At 42.4% G+C, this 13,353-nt stretch overlaps 1 protein-coding gene across 9 annotated transcripts in view; it reads left to right on the forward strand.

Annotated features, from left to right (window-relative positions):
* TEAD1 (TEA domain transcription factor 1) overlaps positions 1 to 13,353 on the forward strand; it is a 403,944-nt gene that overhangs the window by 178,633 nt on the left and 211,958 nt on the right. The window contains exon 1 of one of the 9 annotated variants that reach the window (XM_069091244.1): positions 2,390 to 2,614. The exons of the other annotated variants lie outside the window; for them this stretch is intronic. The gene's annotated coding sequence lies outside the window, so the exon portion shown is untranslated. Of the gene's footprint in view, positions 1 to 2,389; positions 2,615 to 13,353 lie in introns of those variants that run through there. 9 annotated transcript variants of the gene reach the window in all.

The raw sequence follows: 13,353 nt of genomic DNA on the forward strand, positions 1-13,353 counted from the left end.
TCTGTTATATATATACCTGGGAGAATGTTCCGAGAGGATGTGTGCTCCTCTGACGGAGGAATCTATTTAACTTTGCTAGATGTGCCTGGGGAGACCAGTGGGACTTTGCTTTCTCATGGCTTGGTCTGTCCATTTGTTCTGAAGTGATGGCACGTTTAGAATTCAGGAATCATGTTTGTCTCTAAAAGGAAGCTGCTTGCCGGCTCGATGTTTATAAAAATACAAACCAAGTCAGGTTCTGCTCAGCTTCCAGGCTAAAAGTGGAACAAGAAGCTGGAATGGCCTTGAAGGGTTTTATTTTGTTTCTTCTTCATGTGGCCCTCTTTGTGTTGCACTCTACTCTCCTAGCTGACCTTGTGGGAAGGTTACCTCCCAGGCTCTCCAAAGCTCTGCTAATTTTAAACCCAGGCAGCTAGGAGATATTGCTGTCGAGCAACTTGACCCCCCTCCTTCTCCAGAGATATGGCCAGGGAAAGGGGAAAGCCGTGTCTGAGTTTTTCTCAGCCGGACCAGGAAAGGAACAGAAAATGATGCCTTTAGTGGTAAGATCAGTGTTTCAGACATAGTGGTAATTTGAGGGTAAACTGACATTTGTTGCTTTCTTGTGTGGTTCACAGCAGGAACTCGTGTGAAAGACATTCAGAAGATGTGAAGGCTAGTCACATAGGAAAGCTCCTTTCCAGCTACTGGGATTCTGCTGGGTTTTACAATTGGAGAGGAAAGATAGTTCTTAACTCCTACAAGGATCTGAGTTAGAGCCTTCCTTGGAATTCAGTTGTAGTTTCAGATTAGGAAAGAGGAAAACTCCCAGTCTGACTAGTCTTTTCAGCCCAAGATCTGATTGCTGCTAAAACTACCCTAAAAGCAGCAAGCAAACAAATAGTCATTCATTTGGCTTTGGTAGAGCAGTGGCCACAGGGCCCAAGGACAGGACCTTTTCTGTTCAGAACATTGTAACTTAGCCATAACAAACTAGGTATTTTAAAATGAATATAAAATCAACAGACAAATAACATGAAATTTTAGGAGCTTTCCTAACCAATAAACCTTTTAGGATAGCGGATTTGCTGATCGCTAAGAGGGCCAATTTTCTGTTATGTGCTCTTTGATTCCATTTAGTCGATCATGAAGGGCAATAGGTATTGGCCTTGATGTTGAGAATGTAATGTCCTTGTGAGTTAGAACCGTCTGTGAAATGGGGATAACAATATTTGCACCGTTTCCTTCCCAGGGGGGTTGTGAGGAAAAAAAACCCGCTGCTGTGGAAATGAGAAAGGTTGCACTGGCTGCCAAGCCATTGAAAGCCTCTTTTCCCAGGTAGTATTAAATTATTATGGTGGGAAACTCAGGCCAACCCAACCCTGGCCCACTTCTTTTATCCTGGGGGAAGGAGCCAGTCAGTACCTGGAAGATTTCAGAACCAAAGACCTTGGTTTTCTGCCCTCCCACTTGTAATGAAAGAGAAGCAATTAGCTCATGATGGATAAAGTATTGTGCCTGGATCTGCCCAAGATGAAAGCATTGTCTATGAGGAAGGCTCAGGAACCTGCTAGGCTGCTGGGGTTACAGAGAGACTTGGCTTGGCATATGTGGGCCAACTTAGACCACATCAAGCAAAACACGACTTTTCACATGTTAACTTTTGTTTCGCTTTTAAAAGCTTGTTTAAAATCTCTTTATTGGCTTTTTGCTTTTGCTTTTTTTTAAGGTTTCCTCATGGCTCAGAATCCACATAATTATGCTCATTGTTCTTGGGCTGTGTTTTCTGCCTGGTATTTTATTTAGGGTGAAGAGATTTTCTTTCTTGAGCCTCTTCATTTTCGTTAATAGAACAAGCCTCCCTGCTTGAGAGGCTGCATCTTGGAGTCCTAGTGCCTGGAAGCCTTCTGCATTCACAGGCAGGCTGCCTGCTGAAAATCCAGGCTGTGGGCAGAGAGCCTGGGGAGGCCATGGTGGGCACTCGGGTGGGCTTTTCCAGTAACCCTTCTCCTGTTTTGTATTCCCCTGCCCCTCTGGTCTGGTTATTCTAGATTAGGGGCTCTTTACCTTTTTAGGGGCCTGGGCCCCTGGGCAAACCTGTGGACTCCTTAGAATCTTTTTTAAATGCATACAACCCATAGGATTCCAAAGGAAGCCTATATTGAAATTAAGATGGAATTTTCTTTTTCCCATCCAAGTTCATTCCTAATTCCCCTTCTCCTTCCCCCCCCACCGAAATCTGTCCAAAGACCCTAGGTTAAGATTTGCTGCTCTATATGCAATGGCTTTCTCTCTCTCCACATACAGTGAGTGAACGCACAGCCTGGTGACAGGCCAGCAGTTATTTTTATGGTAACCCAACACCTTAGAAATGGGACTTCACTCACTCCCCAGGCCACGAGGAGGTGAGACAGACTGTGGCATAAAAGGGGGTGCTCCTTGCCCAGCATTTCTTCGGAAATGAACTACAACGGCTAAGAGGAAGAGAGGCGTGCACGGATGGACTTGCGGGCAGCGGCCGGGGCCTGTCCAAGGGCTACCTGATCCATTTAGGCATTAGGACAGTTAGAACCGAGGTCGTTCTGCGGTTCAGCAGACAGCCTTCCCCACTTCCATGTAGGAGACCCAACACAAGGCAAGCATTTTTTTTTTTTTTGGTTCTTCAGACAAGGAGGTATCAAAAGGCCAGATTATCAGCCAGTCGATGATGGGTGTGGCAAGAGGTGCCTTTGAATTCCTCACTAGGGCAAGAGCTAAAAGCAGGTCTTGGTAGCCTGTGTGCTTTTTGTTTTGCTGTGTATATGTGTATGTGTTATTTGTGTATTTTTCTTCTCCTGTTTCTGAAAACTGTCGTTTGCAAATTGTACTGTAGTTTAAATGTCCTTAAAGGACTTTATGTAAAGGGTCCCATGGAAAACCATTTTTCATAGTAAAGAAGCATCTCCTTCCCCCCTTTGATTTAGCACTTTGGTAAATCTGGATTTTCCTGTAAGGGGTTTGCTTAGCTCAGATTTTAACTGTAGTGTGTCTCTCTAAGAAGAACAGGAAGTTGACACCGAAGAACAGTTGGGATAGAACAGAGGTTATTAATCTTTTTTGTATCCTGGACCCCTTTGGCAGTCTGGGAGGCCTGTGAAATCCTCAGAATAATGTTTTTAAACATGTAAAATATGGAGGATTACAAAGTAAGCCAATTATACTGAAATACAACAATCAAGACAATAGTTTAAAAAGTTGACAGACTGTAATTTCAGAATCTCTGGGATAGAGTAAAACTTGGTTCCTTGCATGTTTGACTATTGCTAACTTGGAAGTGTTTCAGAAGGAACTTTGGGTATTCTGTATAATTGCCACTTTAAAACCTTAATTTATATATGTGTGTATATCTATATGTATATACATACACATGTAAGATAGATAGGTATAAGTATATATGTCTATTTAAAGACAGACAACATAGTGGTCTCTACTTCCCGTGAGGGGTCTAGAAACGACACTTGGCTGTGAGTTAGAGACCTCCACAGATGGTGGCTTCTTCTTCCTGCCAGAGAAATGACCTTGCCAGGCTGGCCTGGTCTGCTCTGCCCAGTCCTTCTTGCCCCATGCCAGTCGCAAGGCTTATCATTGAAAGCAGCCTAGCTGGGTAGGTGCCTGCTTGGTGTGGAAGGGCTGGTGCTTTCCCAAGGGTGCCTTGTTTGGCCTGTCAACGGGCAATGTTCTGAAGTCTCTTGGACTCTGAATTGGGACCAACTTGGAAGAAGATGATAAATTCCCAAGGTAGCAGATGTTCAGTTAGTTTTACTTGGTCCAAAACTTAAGAATAAAATACTAGTCCTTTAGATTAGCTCTTTTCTATAAGGCTTTAAAATGCTTTCCTTGTGACAGTACTGTATGTTTGTAAGGTACATTGCTGGGTGGGTGGGGGTACCCATTTTACAGATGAGGAAACTGAGATTATAGAGAGGTCAGATGATTTGCCCCAGGGTCATACAACTAGTAAGTATTGAACGGGGGAAGTAAGCTTGACATTCTACTGAACTACCTTTTTTTTTTTTTTTGAAGGGGGAGATGTAGACTCTGAGCCCACTGTTAAAGCTACCACATCTCCCTCCCCATCTTCCCTTCCCTATGTTTATTATGCCTTAGGCCTGTTTGCCAAGTGGCCCTCAGTGAGTGAGTACAGCATAGCCTGCCCTGTCCCGCCCCCACCACTGAAGGCTAAAGATAGTTACTTCTATCATAGAAGACAGTGTGTGTGTTGGGGGAGGGAAGGGTGGTGGCAATAATTCTACTTAGTGACTTTTAAGGAGAGCTGGGCCCAAATAGAATTCCATAAGAAAAGTAGAAGTTTTCCTTCCCTCAATACCTGTCCCTTCCACCACAAGTCCATTTCCTTGCAGAGATCACTGAGGACCATGTGCCAGCCTGTTTCCCACTCCTCAGGATGCCCTGTGTGTATATGCCTTTACTACCCTCCCTCCCTGAAGAATCTCCTTCCTTATATCCTCCTTCCTGTATCTCCTTGCCTTAGTTATATCAGATATAACCATGTAAAATAGTTACACTCCTATTGATTTTTTCCACAGTCCCAGAATGTCCCTCAGCTTTTACCAGAATCACCAGGGGTTACATTTTACAGAATATTTTTGGAAAGTGGTCTTTCAGGCTCCTTGGTCAGCCCTTACTGAAAGATGGGACCAGAAAGGAGGCAGAAAAGTGAAAGTCTCCCAGGGAATGCTTGGGGTTCCTCTATCAAATGCCATCTTGTGGATTGGGGTTTTTTTTTTTTTTGTCTGTTTGCTTGTTTTTCCAATTTGAGAGTGAATTAAATAAAACCAACCTGGAAGGGGGTGTGGTCGTTCAGTCTTCCTTATTTCTTTAATAGAACCTTCAGGCCTTAAGCGAGGTGTTGGTTCTGGGAATGAGCCAGGAAGAAAATAAAAACCATCCTTGTCAGACATGCTCTGCTGGTATGCATTTGCTGGTGGATGGAGATGGAGAAATGTTGATTGACTTGGTCCATGGCCCTTGGCCTTTTTGCTTTCTTCCCTGACTTGTTCACTTAATGCACACATGTCCTGGGTGAGCGTGGGGATTTAGCTAGAAACACATGCTCTACTGGGCACAGTAGTCTTGTCTTGGGTGACCAGTGCAGGAGCTAGTACTGTGTGCAGGAAGACTAAGGGAAGATGAGCTAGGTCTGGTCCAAATAGCCTTGCTTTCTGTGCTGGCCTGTTTAATAACAAAATTCCTTATCTTTGGGAGTGGGTGGGGAAACCTGGCTCTCATGGTTTGCTTCCTGTTGGCTTATGGTGTCAGCTACCGCTGCTGACTCCAGAAGTAGGAATCAAATCTTCTGGACTGAGCTCTTTCCATAGGCAAGGCAAAAGCAGTGAGCTTTGTTTTCAGGAAAAACATGAAGATTTGTGTGCCGAGCTTGAGGAGGGCAGGTTATTTATATAAATTAGGAAACAAATTAGGTCCAGGATGGGAAGGGGGAGTTTTGACTCCCCTGTCTCACCATGTGAAATCCTGCCAATATGATTATAAGATCATAGATTTAGAACTGGAATAGGACCATCTATCCAGTCCTGTCATTTTCTGGTGATCCTGGCCTTGTTGCTGTTTCTTACATGTAAAGGGAAGAGGAGAGAAAGAAATAAGGATTTATTTAGTCTCCTATGTGCTGGAAACTGTGCTAAGTGCTTTACAAATATTAAGAGGAGGGAAGGTAAGGGAACACACATTTATTAGATGCCTACTATATGCCAGGCATTTAGCATATGTGCCTAAAATGCTTTACAAATATTTTCTCATTTCAACCTTAAAACCCCCTGGGAAGGAGATGCTATCATTGTCCCCATTGTTCAGTTGAGGAGAACTGAGGCATAGAGGTAAAAAGTGACTTGGTTAGGGTTATATAAATATCTGGGGCAGATTTGTACTCGGGTCTTCCTAACTCCAGGCCCAGAGCTTTATCCATTGTGCCATCTAGTTGCTTCATATGTTATATTCAGTCTCTTAATGGTCCCTTTTCCTTGGCTCTCCTATATATCTAGAATTTCTCTCCTCACCTCCCCCTCCTGGCCTCTTGAGTCCAAATCCTGCCTTTCTCTCTGCTCATGTTGCCCCTCTGAGATCACCTCTCATTTATACCTCTCATGTCTTGTTGGATTCCCCTTGGGCATGTTGTCTCCCTCTTTAGAATGTGAGCTCCTTGGGCATTAGGGGCTGAGCAACATTGGCCAGTCTTTGCATCCCCAGTGCTCACCACATTACTGGATGCAAAGTAAACTTATCATCTGGAAGCTGAAAATAAGGCAGGAAATCTTTTTTTTTTTTTTTAAAGCAATCGGGGTTAAGTAACTTGCTCAAGGTTACACGGCCAGGTGTTTCTGGGTGGGTGCTAAGTGTCTGAGCCTGGTATTCGATCTCTAGGTCATCCCGACACTGGAGCCGGTGCTCTTACTCGCTGTGCTACCTGGCCTCCCCAAGGCAGGAAATCTTAAGCGACTTGCTGAAAGGTTGGTCACACATGAAAGAAGTAGCAGAATTGGGATTTGAACCAGGGTTCCCTGCACACTCCCTTCGAACTCCTAGCACATCGCTGTGGAGTGATGTGATTACTAAATGGGAGATTGCATTTCTCATTAGGAGGGTGGCCAATGGAGGTCAAATGAAGAAAGCTTGGGGTTTTTTTTGGGGGGGGGATGGTGTACCATAGAAATTAGGAAATAGGCTTTGCTTCACAACTTATGGCTAAAGGCCAAAGTCCAAAGACTGGCATATGTCAGCATTAACCAGAATTTGGACTTGAGCCAATACATGTGTGATAAACCCAGTGGCCCCAGCCATAGTGTGTGTTCCCATATTGCCTGGAGGCTTTAATGAGTCTAGTAATAGAACCATGGGCTTGGAATGGCAGGTATCATTGAATGTCTAGCAATGACCCAGTTGGGTTTCCAAAGCTCTTTTCTCTCACTAAGTCCATGCTTTGGGTGTTAAAAAGTATTCTCCTAATTTATAGGTGAGGGAACTGGTACTCTGAGGGTGTCAGTGGTTTGTCCACTATCACCCTGCTAATAGTTGTTGGATATGGGAGTTAAGGTGACAGTTTAAAAAGTTCACCTGAGGGGCGGCTACGTGGCGAAGTGAGTAAAGCGCTGGCCCTGGAGTCAGGAGGACCCGAGTTAGGTTCTGGCCTCAGACACTTAACACCCACACAAAAAATCTAGCCATGTAACCTTGGGCAAGTTACTTAGCCCCAGTTGCTCTCCAAAAAGGCAAAAAAAAAAAAGTTCACCTGAGTAAATGATGTAATCATAGATTTAGAGCTTACATTTCTGGAAACTGAGGCTGGGGGATGGGAAGGGGGTGGAGTCAATATTTGCCCAAAGCCACAGTGGTATTAAGTGATAAAGATCCAAACCAAACCCAGTTCCATTAACTCCCAATCCAATGCTCCTTCTAATGAAACTGCTTTAGCCTGCATTAGGTTCATTGTCTTTTTTTGTAATTATAATAATAATTAAACAAACCACCCCCCTACCTCAAACAACCTCCAAATAGAGAAGGATCTGCTGTATTGTCTCCAACCTGTGAACTTTGTCCCTGGGCAGCTGGCCCTACTTTTCACCCCACCGATGATAGTTTTGTGTGACCTGCTTGCTTCCTTGGTCTCGGTGGTTCCATTTGCAGCCCACAAAGCACTCACTCCTTAGCATCCCCGGAGAGACTTAGTCTGGAGCCAGAACAAACCATGGCATTTTCTTCAAGGTTGCTGTGTGGGTAGAGTGTTTTTGAAGGTGACTGTAAAAGTTATTTTACTTTTTTTTACCAGCTTAAAAAAAATCAACTATTTCCTCAAGTCTCAGCTAATCATTCTAAATATGTTAGAATTTATTATGTATCAAAAAAAAAAACAAAAACAAAAACAACTCTACTCCTCTTCCTAATTGTCACCCTAGTTCTCCACTCCAAAGTCATCAATCTACAATCAGTCCACAAATGTTTATTAAGCTGATGCTGCCCACTTGGGCCCTCAGGGAGCTGACGTTGAGCCAGTCCTAAAACATTTAAGAAGAACTTTCTAAATTCAAGGCAGTGGAGCCAGAGGTAAGAAGACAAAAGTGAAGTGGCTCCTGCCCTCTGGGGACTTATATTCTAATAGGGCAGGTTCTACCCTTCTCTCTCGCTTCTAGTTCAGGTGGTTGTCTAGTCTTGCCTACAACCTCTCCCGTGTGCAGTTGTCTCCCTTCAGTCATATGGTCACTACCGGTGCTCCAGGCCTCCGGACTCTTAGCGGGGTGAGTGTTCCTGCCTTCAGAGTCTCCTCTTTGCTGTCTGCCCTCCGTAGTGATTCTTTCTAAAGCACTCCCTTCCTTAAATCGCTCTTTATTGCCTCTAGGGTAATAATACATAATAAGAATTTTTACCTAGGACCTTTTCATTATTATCTCACTTGATCCTTACAGCAACCCTGGGAAATAAATGCTCTTTTATCCCCATTTTACAGATGGGGTAACAGGTTAAAGAACTCGCCCAAGGTCTGGCTGCCTCGAATGCAAACACCTGCTTTGCCTTGATAATCTGGCTTCAGCCTACTTGTTAACATTTATTTTGTATTACTCCCCAAACCCATCCTGTGGTCTGACCAAACCAGCCTCCTTGGTCACCCTGTTCAATGGGACATTTTATCCCTTTCTCCTATGTCTGGAATAGACCCCTTCCTCAGCCTCTAAGCTCAGCACCTCCCTGTGGGAGGTCTTTTCCTGATCTCCCCAGCTGCTAGTACCCCTCCCTCTTTAAAAAAAAAAAAAAAGAGTTTCTTGTATTTGGTAACTACGTGTGCCTGTTGTTCCCTCTGACAAGAGTGTACATTCCTCGAGGGCATTTTGTCTTTGTAGCCACTGAATCATAGTAGGTGCTTAATAAATAATTAATAACAATCAATATTAATAATTTAATAAATATTCATCAGTTGGTCCTGGCTTGCATGCTGTCCTTGTCTGTGCTCTCCAAGACATTGGGAGACTCATACCTTTTTTCTCCTAAATCTCTAACTGTTCTCCCTAGCTTTTCCTTTTCTGCCTAAGAACAGACCCAGGTCTCCATTTCCCTTAAAGAACAAAACCAAAAAGCCAGCCTTCTCTTGACCCTCTCTGCTCTCTTGACCTGTGGTATCATTTCTCTCCTCCCTTTGACTGCTAAACTTATGGAAAATAGGAATGAATCTATGTTTGCTTTTCCCACCACCAACTTTATCTTCTAACCTACATCCTATAACTAAGGACTTATGTAATGTTAATTAGAGAGTGTTTATGTTTTTACAAAATTTTTAATATTCAAAGACATATACTGGTTACTAAAGCGATGCTCTGTTAGACTTTGTCAAATCCCAGCTTCTCTTGCCCATATGTGCCATCTCTTCCCACCCCACCCACATACCATTTCCTGTGCATATCAAGCTTTGCAGCATCTCACCTACCCATGCCCGCCAAACGTCTCCCTTTAGGGCATGTGCAGTCCTATTTCTTGAGACACTGTAGTTTTCCATGATTCATGGGTACCTTTTATCACAAGGGTGGGTAGACTGAGGGTTGTATTGGTACGCCTTGGAATGTGGAAATACTTGGAGCATGGCGGGTGGTGGAGCCTCTTTGGAGGTCATGTGGGAGGGCAAAGACCAGCCAGTGTCCTTACTGATGAAATCCTGGATGGACCTGTTGTGAGTATTCTGTATTATCACAAACACTAGGCGTGTTCCTGCCTCCTGATCAGCAGGCCGTTGCACTGCTGTCTCTTTATGAAGAGGAGAGTTATTACACTAAACCCTATCCTGTGTTTACTTTTGTTTGCTGAAACACATTATTTTAATGAATATCAAGCTCTTCTTTGCTTATATGCAAAATGTTGAACTAGTTGTTGAGGATAAAACAACCAGAACTATCCCTGCCCTCAAATAGTTTGTGGTATGTGCCCACAGGTTTGCTATGAGGATGAGCCTAACATAGAAGATGCTTAATAAATACTGATTTCCTTCTTCTTCCCCTTCTGTTGCCCTCTGTGGGGGATGCAACATGTACAGATTAATTCAAGGAAATTAAAAAAACAAAAACGGGGGGAGGGATTTCTTCAGGGTTTTATTTTTTTAAATACTGCAGTCATTTCCTCTTATATGTCCTGATTCCCCATACCATCTTAAAAGTTCCCCTTGTTAAGCCAAATCAATTGATAGTGTGACTACATTTGCAATATTCAATAACCATAGTCCTCTTTCCCTAACAGGGGCTGGGGGGAATAGGCATCTTTGATCCTCTGTAATCAACACTGGATATTAACTTTGATTTGAGTTCAGTTGTCTTTTAGTATTAATTTCATTTATGTTATTTTAACCATTCATCCTAGAATAGTGAATGGGGAGCTGACGTGGAATCCAGGCAGGATGTTCTGAATTTAAATGTGACCCTTGGCACATACTATATGTCTGTCAGTTAGTAAACATTTCTTAAAATTACATTTAAGTCAGTAAACATTTCTTAAAATTTGTGCCAGCCCTGGGGATATGGAGAAAGATAAAAGATAGTCAAAATCACTTAAAGTTTCTGTATCCTACATAACTTTCCAAGACCGTAAGTGACTGATCTGCATTGGTAGAGAAGTCTTCCTCATCGGGAATTCCCTATACCAGTGAAATCACAGATCTAGTGTTATTGTGTATATTTACAGAGTCATAGAATATCAGCACTGAAAGGGGTCTCACAGTTCAGGAATTTTTACCTTGTTTCTAAAGGAACTCCTTTTAAAAAAGTATTTTGGTAACTATAGCTCAGAATAATTGATTTCCTTTGTAGTCTTATATAGTTTATACATTTAAGATTATTCTGAGAAGTGTTTGTGACAGTAAAAAGGTTAAGAACCTCATGGTCTCATCCATCCCATACCTAAACACAAGTGCTGTCTGCTGTGTGCTACCAAACAGTGGTCTACCTTTGCCCAAAGACCTCCCATGAGATGGAATACACTACACTTTGAAGTAATTGATTTGACTTTGACAGCTCTTAATTGTTAGTCTTCAAGTAAGGAAAAGCATACTAAAATTAATTCTTCTGCAATTTCTACCCATTATTCCTTGTTCTGCCATCTTGGAGGGGAATAGGAGAACAAACAGGTAAGAGTAGTTAACAACACCTAGCATTTATATAAGCACTTTAAGGTTTGCAAAGCATCTTACAAATATGACTTCATTTTGTCCTCACAAAAACCCTGGAAAGTAGGTGTTGCTACTATTATCTTCATTTCAAAAATGAGGAAACTGAGGCAGACAGCAGTTAAGTGACTTTCTTAGGGTCATGTAGCTCAGAAGTATCTGAGACTGGATTTGAACTGGGGGCCTTCCTGACTTCAGGTCAAGTGCTCCCTCCACCATGCTATGTAACTGCCATTCCAAGAGTCTAATATTATTTCAAGGGATAGCCCTTCAGAAGCCTGAAGACACCTGCCATACACTCCTTCCCCTAAACCTTTTCTTCTCCAGCCTTAAGCATCTGTAGTCCTTGGGATTACAATCCCCTTCACAATCCCTGCTGACTCCTCTCCCATTTTAACCCAAAACATGTTGCCCCGAACCAGAAGCGATAGCTGTTCTTCCAGTCCCAGGAGGGCAGAGTTCAGTGGACCTGCCATCTTTCCAGTACTGTCCACTATGTCTCTGGATGCAGCCAAATTAACTTTCTGTGGAGGCATATCATGTTTGATGCTGGCTGACCTTGCTCCACTAAAATTCTTAGATCACTAAGCTAGGAGCCACATTTGGCACTCTCCCTTCATCATTAACTCACTGTAGGTGACCTTAGACAATTCCCTTTATCTCTTTGGGTCTGAGTTCAGATTTCTGTAAAATGACCTTCTCCTGGTTCTGCCTTCCCAGGTTTCTCTTCATTGCTGATACTTGTCATTTCTAAAGTTGAAAGATAGTTACATTCAATTCATTTATAGTGTTAGCTTATTTGGGGGACGGGCTGTCATTTTTTTTCTTCTGTGTGATCCATGTTCAAGAATTTGAAAGGATGTGTATCATGTGGAGGGACTCTATTTGTTCTAGGACAAAATCAGGAGCAATGATTTTGGTGGAGTTGTGGAGAAAAGCATGATGTCTTTTGAAGGACCCATGCTGTTCTCTTTACTGACTTTCCTATAAGAGGAGTTACTGCCCACTCTAAGTTTCTAAAAGTATTTGAGAATTTAGAATGATGGTATGTAGTGGAGTCTTCCTGAATTGGGTAAGGCTTTTTACTTGGTTGTTGCTTGGGAGGGAAAGAACCAGACTTTCTAAGCAGGACCTGATAGCCATTTAGATTAGTTTGCAGTGAATAATCATACAGTAGCATATCTAAAGTCAATTCAGGCTAATGACTGAGGAAGGCCTGAGTTCAGATTTGGTCTCAGACACTTATTATTTGTGTGATCTTAGAAAAATCACTTAACCTGTTTGTCTCAGTTTACCGCAAAATCAGTATAATAACACCTACCTCCCTGTGTTGTTTTGAGGATCAAATGATATGTTAATATAATAATGTACCTGATATGTTAAAAATGCTTGTTTCCTTTCTTCTAATTCAACTCAGTAAGCATTGGTTTAAACATTAAGTACCTAGTATATATTCTAGGAACTGTGCTATGTTTCAGAGATACAAATATAAAAATTAAACAGTCCTTGCCCTCAAGGAACTTACCTAAAGCACAGGTATTGGAGTGGGGAGCTCAGTTAGTTGGGTGTAGACATGGTGGGATGAGAGTGTATGGAAAATCTTTTGCTAACTTTTAAGTGCTATATAAATGTCAATTGTCGACATTATTATTGATGTCATCTTTGCACAGAAATAATAAGTTGGCTAATATGACTGTAAGCTTTTAAAACTTTTTTTTGACAGTAGAAAAGTAAAGGATTTTCTTCTCTTCCTACTTGTTTCCCTAGTACAGTCTCCTGAAATATGGCGGGGATTTTTTTTGGAGGGGGGAGGAAGGTAGGGATTCAGTTATGGTAATTCCCTCAAATCTCTCATATTGGGGATTCTGCCTTAGAACCTGAAGTCGCTTCATACCAAAGAGACAAAGAACTGTTTTGTTCTTGGAGTGGAAGGGTGGAAGGTGGGTGTAACTCATTTGTATGTTGTAGGGTGCCCCTGATATTGGGAAATTCCAATGCTGATGACTTGATTGAGTTGTTAGATGTCAGCTACACCCCTTTTCTCACCATAGTAATATGACCGTCCAAGCTGTAACATGGTGCCTGGAACATAGAGTAAGCACTTAGTAAATGCCTGATGATGATGATGATGATGATGATGATGATGATGATGATGATGATGATGA

Source organism: Petaurus breviceps, unplaced genomic scaffold (assembly GCF_028583685.1).
Source record: "Petaurus breviceps papuanus isolate PSGF00001 unplaced genomic scaffold, PetGlider_PUasm1.0 188, whole genome shotgun sequence".
Classification (NCBI taxonomy): domain Eukaryota; kingdom Metazoa; phylum Chordata; class Mammalia; order Diprotodontia; family Petauridae; genus Petaurus; species Petaurus breviceps.